The 11,985-nt window shown below is 51.4% G+C and overlaps 1 long non-coding RNA gene across 2 annotated transcripts; it reads left to right on the top strand.

Moving 5' to 3' along the window:
* Positions 1–732: 732 nt before the first annotated feature.
* Positions 733–11,666, top strand: LOC103345809 (uncharacterized). Of its 2 annotated transcripts, XR_016219162.1 has the most exons (4): positions 733–1,022; positions 5,604–5,803; positions 6,854–7,331; positions 9,186–11,665. It is a non-coding gene; the product is annotated as an uncharacterized LOC103345809 (long non-coding RNA). The 2 variants fall into 2 exon arrangements; XR_515552.5 differs by having other exon boundaries at positions 736–1,022; positions 6,854–11,666.
* Positions 11,667–11,985: the final 319 nt, after the last annotated feature.

Here is an 11,985-nt window from a genome sequence, read left to right as displayed (position 1 = left end):
TTCTTAACTCATTACATTAGGACAGTGCAGGCATGGGAGCCCCCTGAGATCCGGAGTGGGAATCTGTGCCTGTTTGCAGCAGGTGTGAGCACTTCTCTGGGAAGATTCGTCAGAATCTGCTTAGCCCAGAGAGCTCAGAATGAGGGGCCAATCCCCCACGACACTGTCCCTTAGAGAACAGATATCACAAATCGATTCATCGATTGATGCCGGCAGCTCTCCCTGGAGTCAACAGCAGCATCTATTTCTTTTCTTTTCTTTTCTTTTCTTTTTTTTTTTTTTTTTTTTTTTTTTTTTTTTTTTGACAGGCAGAGTGGACAGTGAGAGAGAGAGACAGAGAAAGGTCTCCCTTTGCCGTTGGTTCACCCTCCAATGGCCACCACGGCCGGCGCACCGCGCTGATCCGAAGCCAGGAGCCAGGTACTTATCCTGGTCTCCCATGGGGTGCAGGGCCCAAGCACTTGGGCCATCCTCCACTGCCTTCCCGGGCCACAGCAGAGAGCTGGCCTGGAAGAGGGGCAACCGGGACAGAATCTGGCGCCCCGACCGGGACTAGAACCTGGTGTGCCGGCGCCTCAAGGCAGAGGATTAGCCTAGTGAGCCACGACGCTGGCCTGCAGCATCTATTTCTCAACCCTGAGCATTTGTACTGATCGTCAACCTGGAGGTCACACCCTGTATTCATTTACCAGGGCAGCCGTGATCAAGGCATTGGCAACAGAGTGGCTGACACAACAGAACTGTGTTGTCTTACACTTCGGACTCCCATGTGCCAGCAGAGTGGACTTCTTCTGAGCACCAGAGGAAGAGGCTGTTCCAGATTGTTCTCCTGGCTTCTAGTAGCCTCAGACTTGCAGATGGCATTTCCTGTGCCTTCACACCTCCGCTGTCGATGTGTCTGTGTCCAAATTTCCTGTTTACCTAGGAACGGCGGTCACATCAGATCGGAGCCCACCCCAATAACCTCAGCCTGACTTGATCGTCTCTGAAAAGCCCGTTTCTAAAGACGGTCACATCTGCAGGTAATTGGCGGGGCGTGGGGGGGGGGGGGGACTTTATCATGCCGGGGCTGGGAGGGGGCACAATTCAATTCCTAAAACCTCTTCATCCCTGCCGTCACCTCAGCGCTAATGTGTGGGCCAGGGGGCCATCGTGAAGTCTGATGGGCGGTGCATCTGCCCAGACAACCCTGCTGCTCCATGGGCATCTCTAACAAGTCTGTGTGTGCGGATCCGGCCCCCTGCTTTGGCATGAGACCAGCTTGATCTGGAAGGGGCGGGGAGCAGATGTACAGCGGGAAGACGCCTGCCAAAATCAGGCTGCTCATAGGCGCGTACCCTTTATGAGCCCAAAAGGGGGCTGGAAAGACATTCCTCTCTCCTCCTTCATGTGCTTTCATTCGTTCAATTCCCTCGCTCCACCCAGAACACCCTCCCCACTCTCTTCATGGCCCACCCCAGCTCCTGCTCCAACACCCCAAATTCGTCCAGTCTTCCGTTGTCTTTCTTTGTCTACAAACAGGATGTGTTTACCTGCTTGTCTTTCAGCCCTTCCTAAACCTCTTTCTTCTAGGGAATGGGGTCAGCGCCTTTGGGGTTACTCTTGTCCTTTTGCAGGGCCCGTGAGATGCCCTGTGGGCATGAGGGCTGCACAGCCTAGAAAGCAGGCCAGCTGCTTCCGAACGCGTCCTGGACTCAATCTTACCTCCACCCTGCTCCCCTAAGAGCCCCAGCTCCCTACAATCTCCGCGGGCAGCTGTACAGACACCATAACCAAGAGTTCTCCCTACCTTAGGCACCTCCCCCAAAGTGGTCACCTCCCAGGGGGGCTTTTGAGTCTCCTGGTTCTAACCTGCGTCTCCACTGTCATCTCACCATGATGACCCTGTCATTTGCAAAGTGCGGGTGGCCAAAAAATCCTGCGGTCTCTGGCAGCAAATTGGCATGAACTTAGGTTTAAGGGCCTTGTGGACAGGGTATTTATTGGTGGTCTCTTCACTGCACTTTAAAGGAAATGATCTACTTGAAAGGAAGATAGGGCAATGTTCCTCCAAGTTCCTGGCTTTGTCAGTCTCTTGTGCCACCACTTGCTCTGACCCCTCTGGGTGTCCCTTCCACCGAGCCTGGGAAACTCCTTCATCTTTCAAGAACTATTGCACATTTCTACTATAAACAGCCTTTTCTGGTGCACACACACCCTCTCCACAGCTGTACTTAAGGAATTCTTCCCACCAGTGAGCTCACACCATGGCGTGGAAGGACCCAGTCCATACACCTGTGCCGCTGGCTTTCCTAGCTTTGCCTCCATGACAGCGAGCACAGAGACCAACCAGGCTGCTTCTCTTTGGTCCCTTTCCTCCTGGACATGCTCCATGTTGCAGGGTTCAACTCGGTTTTGTTTACTTTTACCTGGGGCCTCTTTGGTTCCAGAGGTCAAGACACAGTTGTCAGGTTCTATTAAAGTCCAGAGCGGACTTGGGACCAAACAAGGGATCAGCACTGCCGAAAGGGACAACACCCCTGGCTCAGATGTGTCACAGCCCGGCAGCCTGAGGGTTGCCAGGAGGCAGACCACAGACAAAGGTCAGCCTGCGGCCAGGCTCCCTTGTGGGAACAGACAGTTGGCAAGGTCAAGTGGAATGTGTGCTCTCCAGCAGTAGTCCCCAGCGCCAGGCCATCTCATTATTGTTACCGTACCTTTTCTATGAAGAATCAGAGGTGATTACAGTAGTGCAAAATGTCTGTCTTGATGCCTGTCTTGGTAAAGCGGAAAGCTGGTCACCCCACGGGGTCCACCAGTCTGGAAAGCCTGCAACCACATCAACACCTCTCAGGTATGCTTGCCTGCTGCCTCTCCCCACTGCCACACACAGCCAGAGCCAGTGAATGGGTGCTGGCTGGGTTTGGACCAGCCCAAATCTCCAGGACAGCTCAGCACTGCTGATGGAGGGAACACAGATGCAGACCTGGGGGAGCTCAGGGCGCTGTTGTGAAAGTGAAGCCCCCAACAATACATCCTCTATGGCCAGATTACACTCTGGGCCACTGGATCCCCACCCACCCAGGCAGGTTCAACTGCTGTCCTTTTTGTATCCTGGGGCTCTGCTGCTGGTTCACTTCCAAGAAAAGGCTCCACTGGTAAAACAATTTTTAAAAAAATTGGTTTTCAGACCCCAAAATTGGGTCTGAGCTCCTCATTTCCTAGTTGGGGAGAGAAGAGGCCCTGACAGGCTAATGAGAGGTCCAGCATCACACAGCTTGGCAGCTGGGAGGTGACCAACCCAGGCCAGAGCCAGGTCATTCATCTGGGCTTGTGTCATCTCTGTGGCATCCCTTTTTGGCCACACCTGGCACAGCAGATAACACAGCCACACCCAAGCTCTCAGGAACCCAAAGGTCACTCCTCTGAGAAACAGACCTCCCCATCCAGCCCCAACCTGGGGTGAGGTCATGGGGGTGGGGCAGCAGAGGTACCAGCTCAAGGATGAAGATTATGGATGCCACTTTTCAAATTCAAGTGAATTTTTATTGGACTCTCCTGAACCCTCTACCTGAGGTTCTTGATGAGAAAAGGCAATGGGCGAATGCCCCCAACAGGTGGTTTTTTTTTTTTTTTTAGCATTCATTTGAAAAGTAGAGTTAGAGAGGGAGAGAGAGAGAGAGAGAGAGGGAGGGAGAGATGAGAGATCATCCATCCACTGGTTCACTCCCCAAATGGCTACAACAACTAGGACTGGGCCAGGCCAAAGCCAGGAGCTTCATCCAGGTCTCCTACATGGGTGGCAGGGGCCCAAGCACCTGGGCTATCTTCTTTTGCTTTCCCAGGCACGTTAGCAGAGAGCTGGATCTGAAGTGGAGCAGCTGGGACTCAAACCGGTGCCCATAGGGGAGGCCAGTGTCATAGACAATGCTTGACTCACTGTGCCCTAATAGCCCCACACCTGTTGTCTTGGGGAAGGGCGACAATAAGACCTGAAGACCATGGGCACCTGAGCGTGCAGGTTTTACTCTCAGCAGTGGCCCTGGCTATGAGCCAGCACTGGCCCCGCATGCTCATGTGTGAGCAAGGGTGGGGCGGGCCACTGAGGTGCAGGCTCCTCTACCCTACACCAGGCCCTGTCCTCTCACCCGGCTTTACTTGTTCTTATTTGGTTCCTGGAGGCAAATAGGCAGAGGGAGTTCCGGTCACTTGCAAGGGGCGGGGGGGACAGAGGTCCCTGAAGTTACATCTCACAGAAGCAGGGAAGAGACCTGAGTGTTTGTTTGTTTGTTTGTGTGTGTGTGTGTGTTTGACAGGCAGAGTTAAGACAGTGAGAGAGAGAGACAGAGAGAAAGTTCTTCCTTCCATAGGTTCACTCCCCAAATGGCCGCTAAGGCTGGCGTGCGATCCGAAGCCAGGAGCCAGGTGCTTCTCCTGGTCTCCCATGGGGTGCAGGGCCCAAGGACTTGGGCCATCCTCCACTGCCCTCCCAGGCCACAGCAGAGAGCTGGCCTGGAAGAAAAGAAACCGGGACAGAATCTGGCGCCCCAACCGGGACAGAATCCGGCTCCCCAACCGGGACTAGAACCCGGGGTGCCGACGCCCCAGGCGGAGGATTAGCCTAGTGAGCCCCGGCGCCAGCCTGAGCTTTTTGCTGGCATGCCCGCTGCCTTCCATGACCACACTGCAGCCTCTGCGGTCTCCTCCCTCGCACAACGAGGGCTCACAGGCCTTCTCCACGCTATCGCTGTGAGAACAGGAAGAAAGGTTTGCATTCTCGCCCCCTCCCAGCTAAAAAGAAGCTGCGAGGTGGGGGAAAGCAGCCCTAAGTGGAAGCCAAGATGGCCCCTCTGGGTACGGGGTGCTCTGGACAGAGCCCTCATTGCTCTGGGAGCATCCGGCTTGCTCTGGAGAGAAGCAGCGCAGCTGAGCAGAGCAGGGTGAAGGCATGATCCCAAGCGCCCTCGATGGACGTTCTCATTTCCCGGCTGCCCCAGAACGGGTGTCAGCTGAATACGCATGCGTGGGTAGCCACCTGTGGGCAGTGCTTCCAGGGCTGTGTGGCCCGGCTGCAAAGTAACAGATTCAGGACAGGGAGTGACTTGGTCTGTTCCTACCGGAACATCAAGGCATGACACAGCCTGTGTCGGGCTAAATGCAAAAGGCAAGGAATGAACAGAGAAACGTCCCAGGAGGGTTTGGGCCCCTGGTTGGACCGCTGTCTTTGGTTCCTTCTCTTGTCCTTTCTCTCACCAGCCACGGTAAAGGTGGAGGTTATGGGGGCACAGTGTCAGGCCCCTCCTTCAGCTTTTGGGGGTCTTGGAAATCAGCAGAGAGAAGTTATAGGTCAGACTTCACGTTTCTGTGTGCAAATGCTGACATCTGATTCCTGGCTTTTAGCAGCCATTTAGAAAACTGGATTTTGTTTGTTTGTTTCCTGTACAGTTTGCTGTGTGGGGTTTACTCCTGGACAGATGGAAAAGGTTGAAGATAACCCTGTGAATAAATGATGGACCTCTGTATTTTTCTTCGCAGACTTCACCACTTTGACAAGCTTTGACTTCCGGGAGCCTGACAACCACACTGCAGGGTAGATGATCTCTTCTTGTTGTCCTATTTTGCAGGTGAGAAGACTGAGGTCCAAGGATGCCCAGGCATTAGGTACGCTGTCCCCCAGCTCCTGGTTCATCCCTCACCTTACCCAAAACCTGGGATCTGGCAAGAAAGGAAACCCTTCTATGAGCCAGAACCCTCTGCCGGGTTCTGTCAGCAGATCTTGCCACCTGTACAGCGACAGTCTGGCCCACCTGCTCACTGCCTCCAGGTAAGGAATCCACTGGGTTAAGACGGGACTGTTCGTAGGGATCGTAGGGCATGTTTGCCATCCAGATGGGACTGGGCTCCAACAAATGACAGCAGGGCCACCTTCGTCAAAGCAGAGGGGGTGGCAGCTCAAGCTAGAAGCTGACCCTGCAGGCTTGAGGCAGAACCTGCTCCCCCAGGAAAGCTCAGTTTTCATCTTCAGGATTTCAACTGACCCACTATAGACATTAACCCCACCGCAAAACACTTCCGGAGCAGCAAAAGGTTGGGTCCTCGATCATGGCTGGGCTGACACATTCAACATACTGTCCCACCCCCGGAACACATCACTGGTTTTCTAGGGCACTGTGGGGGCCTGGGTGAAAAATTGTACCCTAAACTCAAGTCTCCAGGATAAAACAGCTAAGCTAGTTCTTTCTTGGTGTCTCCTGTCTCCTCTGATGTAAACAAAGGACTCCACTAAGTAGATGGCTCAGGAGAATAAGGTTTTAGGGCGGAGGGGAAGGAAGTTGAGTGGAGGCAGGCCCTTGGGGGAGTACTGGCTGGCTCTGACATCGAAGGGAAGCAGGTACCCAGTGTCCTAGTTGATATCCAGGGACCAGACATTCCTGTATTAAACAGCCAGAGTTGTGCACTAAATGGGGTTGCAGCACACATAAGGGGAGCAAAGACAGCAGCCAACAAGAACAGACACAGAACAGTGAAAATCCATAACCAAACGTGTCAATCCCTGGTTGGTTTCCATTAACTTCTCTTGGCATGCACACCTGCCTCCAAAATTCACATTTTCTCATGATTGCCATCCAGTTGATGGTCAGCTTACAGCAGTTTAAGGGCTGACAGTACTAAGAGGAAAATGAATTTAGACAGGTCAGCGTGCAAGGGGTCCTGGCAATGTGTCTGTGCTGGGTCAGCCTTCTGGAAAAGGGGCAGAGTGCTAATAGAGGAACTGAGCAGGAAGTTAGGTAGCAGCAAATGAGATGGGAGATTTTCCCACATCTTCTATCTCGCACCCCTGTACCGAAACTCCACCCCCTTACATGTCATCCAGTATACCCACTCGTTCCCATGATGCACCTGCATCTCATCCGGACCCGGGAAGGCGGAAGACAGCATGAGGAAGCTGAACTCCAAGAAGAGGAGCCACCCTGTGTGTATATTCGATTAGGGCACCACCCCCTGGGGACTGCTGGACACACAGCCTTTTTGCTCCCTGAAGATCCCTTCTCTCGCCTTCTCCCACCATGGGCATCCCTCTGACCCTCTCATGGGGAGCTTTTCTCCTCGTGGGATCACCTCCATGCACACTCGCATGTATTCTCACTCCAAATAAGTCACACTCTCATTTCTGCTTGTTATTTATGCCTTATCTTATTCAAATCCTTATCTCACGCAGGGGCGGGAACTTGGAATAAAAACTGGGATACATATTCCCACAACAATTTTGTCGACTTCTTCCAGTAATTCTGTTGAGATAAGGGCTAGCATGACACAGATCCTCCAAAAAGAGAAAGCCGAGGGTCCATGAGGTAAGTGCTTTGCTTGCCAGGGGCAGAGGTAGGATGGGAGCTCCAGGCGGACGGAGCCTCCTGGGGGTTGGGTTTTCTTTCAGTGAGAGTAAGTTCCATGGAGGGCATCGCATCTCCCTAACACTGCCTGGTCAAGGAAACTGAGATTTGTCCCTGTGCGAAGACCTCTGGCAGTCAGGGGAAAAGTGTTGATTGGGAGCTGGCCTGTGTTCACCAGGCTCTGTCCTCTTGCTTCATATTCCCAATCTTTCCTCTACCTGTGGGCATTGGTAAAATATAGAAACGTGGTCACTAAAGAGCTTCAGGAATTAGGATGCCAAATAAAACTGAAAGAGCCGTGGAGACCAATGGGGACTGTCCCATCAGGGTGATTGTGACCAAAGCAGCTAAGAGAATGAGAAACACCATGCCAAGTGCCAACAGTCAGGCTGGGAAAATAAGTGCCGTAGGAGCTCCCTGTAGGTGGATGGGGCCGAAGGGGAGCCAGGGTAATTGATGGGCCACTGTGACTTCCTAGGTGGACAATGGGCAAAGCAACCCCAAGGTTGATCCACCGTTCAACACGCAGACAAGGTTGGAGAAGCAGAATCTGAGGTTCCCGTAGCCCAGAAGGTTTTCCTGGAAAGTAGTTGCTTGTGTTGATCAATGTGAGAAGCTGGGTCCATGATGCTTGTCCAGGAAGTGGAGCTGTTTCCTGCAAGGTGGCACCTAGGTGTGCATGTATAGCAGCCCTCATAGGGAACCCAGAGGAGGAACTTGGTTTTGAGGAAGACGCTCTTCGCCAACTTTAGCCATTTCCATTGTTGAATATCATGTGTGACATTGTGAAATACCTATTTGGTATTCATCCCCATTCCTGGCATGTAACTCCTAAAATCCTTGGAATTTCTATGTATGCTAATGAGTTAATGAATGGCTGGGGTCTCCAAGACAGCTGCAGAATGGGACTGGTTACATGATGACCAAGGGGAATCAGAGACTTGAGGCTTTCAGCCCTGGTGATGCAAGCCTAACTGTTTTCATCATTAATCTGGGTTCTTTCCCCCACAGGGATAAGAATTCAAACCAGAAGTACATATAGAGCGTAAAAGGGAGAGCAGGATGTTATAAAAAGTGGGAGAGTGAACATCCATTCACACGTGAGCATGGACCACCCCACATGGAGAAATACCCACCATAAGTGGGCCAAAGGGTTACATATGAGGAGAGAGAGGCAGAGAGGACCAAGGGAGGTCCCTCAAGCATGGTCAAGGGAAGGCCTCCCCCTGGCTATCATCATGGTAGAGGGTGTTGGCTTAGTTGAACAAACAAAGAGGGTGGGGTCTTAGCATGCACAAAGCATTCTGAGACTTTTTTTTTTTTTTAAAGGTAGAGTTATAGACAGTGAAAGAGAGAGACAAAGAGAAAGGTCTTCCTTCCGTTGGTTCACTCCCCAAATGGCCTCTACAGCTGGCGCTGCAGCGATCAAAAGCCAGGAGCCAGGAGCTTCTTCCTGGTCTCCCACCCAGGTGCAGGGGCCCAAGCACTTGGGCCATCCTCGCTGCCTTTCCAGGCCACAGCAGAGAGCTGGACTGGAAGAGGAGCAACCGGGACTGGAACCCGGTGCCCATATCGGATGCTGACGCCACAGGCGGAGGATTACCCTAGTAAGCCACGGCGCCAGCCCCCATTCTGGGACTTTTAAGGCACTTCCACGTGGAGTTTGACTTCCATGTGGCCCTCCCTGGTCCCAGATGAGATACAGGTGTGTTCTGAGAAGGTGGGCATATTAGATTGACAAGTGATGGGATGCAGTTACAATGCAAGGATGGCAAAAATTCCAGATCACCTATGTCTATCTAACTTCCTGCCTAGTTTCCCCGTATCACCAGCCGCCAACCTCCAGGGAAGGAGCTAAAAGAAGTTGATCACCAGTGGCCAATGGTTTAATCAATCAGCCCTGTGCAACGAAGCCTCCAAAAGGACAGCATTTGGAGAACGTATGGGTAACTAAACACACGGAGGACCCTGGATGGTGGCACATCCAGAAAACACAAGGGGACTCTGTACCCATTCCCGGCTGCCTTGCCCTATGCCTCTTTTCATCTATACCCTGAGCTCCATGAGCTATTGTAGCAAATCAAACTCAAGGAGAGGGTTCTGGGATCCCTAGTTTAGATCCCATTGGTTAGAAGCACAGAAAACAACCTGGACTTGCAAATGGCATCTGAAGGCAAATGGGGAGGGGGAGGGGAGGGCAGTCTTGGGATGAGCCCTCAACCCATGGGATCCACTGTCCAGGTGGATGGTGGCAGCACAAAATTGAATTAGAGGAACATTGAGCATTGCTTGCTTGCTACATAGGGGAAATAGCCTGCACCCTAATGGCAGAAGCCTGTTGGATAGGAGTATAGGAGAAACTGATTTGAAGTTTGCTTTTCCTATTTAAGTGCAAAAGTCATGACTTGAAAGTTGTGGAATCCGTCCAACATTCCTGGGCCTTTCTGAAGTACAGGCCAAGTGGAATGGGAACAGAGCCTCCAGGAGTTCTCAGCTGCAGTTCCCAAAGGGAGACTGTTGGCGCTTTGCAATTGGTGAGGCAGGGCCAGTGAGCATTCCCAGCAGGGACAATGCTGCCGCTTCCCTGGGGACGAGTCCATCACTGTCAAGGCTGGACTAATACGTAATGATGAGGAGGGGTTAACATTCTAATGGGTCACTGAGTATTGCTGAAATGCTGAGCTAACCTGGGGCAGGGAGGCTGGGAGGCACGCAGCACAGCACAAGGGTTTGGACTGAACACCTGCTCCATGCCCGCTCACCACTGGGCAGTGAGGGGCTGCTTCAGATCTCCTGTGCATTGGTAAGGCTCATGTCCTGCCTTTCGTGCTGTCGTGAGTAGAGACTCAAGAGCCAAGGCAGAGACAGACTGATCATATATTTGAGAGAAAAGCCTCATTTTCCTGTATTGTCTGCTCTAGGCCATGCACACAGGCCCCATCTGAATGTAAAAGAGACAATGTATTTCTAAGAAAAATTAGTCCCTCAGGAAATTCATTGAAAGAGACACAGAGAACAGTTTAGCTTTGCTCTTGCATTTCTGATTGTTTTATTCCCTTTAGTGCAGTACTACGAAGTAGGGTCAAACAGAGGTGATCACAGTCATTAATATATGTTAGCAAGTATTCTAGTTCCCTCTCCTAGTCCCGTCTCCGGAAGAAGCCCCTGGTATGTCTCCTGAAGGTTCATAGTAAGAGGAAGCGAGGCCTCTTGCCCATGCCCATGTGAGTGTATCACCTGGAAACGGGTCCCCAACACAGGCTGAGGTCTTGTGTTGCACTGTGGCATAGCGAGTAAAGCCGCTGCCTGTAGTTCTGGCATCCCATATGGGTGCTAGTTCAAGTCCCGGCTGCTCCACTTCTGATCCAGCTCTCTGCTATGGCCTGGGAAGGCAGTAGAAGATGGCCCAAGTTCTTGGGCCCCTGCACCCATGTGGGAGACTCGGAAGAAGCTCCTGGCTCCTGGCTTCAGAGCAGCGCAGCTCCAGCCGTTGCAGCCAATTGAGGAGCGAAGTAGCAGATGGAAGACCTCTCTCTCTCTCTCTCTGTCTCTCCTTCTCTCTCTGTGTAACTCTGACTTTCAAATAAATAAATAAACCTTAAAAAAAAACACTTCTAGTGGAGCTGTCATTGCACACTACTTTTCTCATGGAAGTCTTTGGAACTCTGTGCCCTGCAGTTTCCAAAGTCAAACCAAACAAAGAGCAGACACTAACAGAAAGCAATGGACTGGCTGGGTAATTACAGCCTTAAGATAAAACCTTTAACACCTTTCCCAGCCAAATTTGTGATCCTACATCCTTCCTTTATGGAAGTCCTAGAACTGCCATCAGTCACTTCGAAAACCAGGCTTTCTAAATAGGAGACCATATCTCTAAACCTTTCCCTTTATCTCAGTAGGAGGAAATTGCTTAAATGCAGTGGATGCTGTGGGCCCTGAAAAGATTATCTTATAGGACAAAGAAATTACATCATTTCTATTTTTATTTTTATCACTTGTTAAGCCCCAGTAAAATGTAGAATACTTTTTTCAAGAAAATCCCAAGTCTCAGGAAATGCCTGCGGTAAGCTCAGGACCAGAGCTACAGGAGACCAAAGCAAGCACTAACTTAACGCTGACCCTCTAGGAAACGAACATGGAGTTAGAGAGACAAGACATGCCTGGGGCTGGCACTGTGGCACAGTAAGTTAAGCAACCCCCTCAGCACTGGCATCCCATATGAGCACCGGGTCAAGTCCCGGCTGCTCCTTTTCTGATCCAGCTCTCTCCTAATGGCCTGGGAAAACAGTGGAAGATGGCCCAAGTGCACCTGTGTGGGAGACCCAGAAGAAGCTCCTGGCTTTAAATCAGCTCAGCTGTGGTCATTGCAGTTAATTGGGGAGTGAAGTAGCTAATGGGAGACCTTTCTCTCTCTGTCTCGCCCTCTCTCTGTAACTCTACATCTCAAATAAATAAATAAAATTTTAAACAACAACAACAACAAAAGACATGCCTGAAATCAACTGGGGGAAAAAAAAAACGAAATTTAAGTGGTGATAGTGTTGGAGGGAAGAAAAAAACAATTTCTCTCTACTCTTTACTGGTCTTAGCTAAGGCAGCCTGCTACAAGCAAAAA

Source organism: Oryctolagus cuniculus, chromosome 13, assembly GCF_051225735.1.
Source record: "Oryctolagus cuniculus isolate XC-2025 breed Fujian yellow rabbit chromosome 13, ASM5122573v1, whole genome shotgun sequence".
NCBI lineage: Eukaryota > Metazoa > Chordata > Mammalia > Lagomorpha > Leporidae > Oryctolagus > Oryctolagus cuniculus.
Note: the sequence above shows the minus strand (reverse complement) of the source record. Positions and strands in the feature narration are given on the sequence as shown.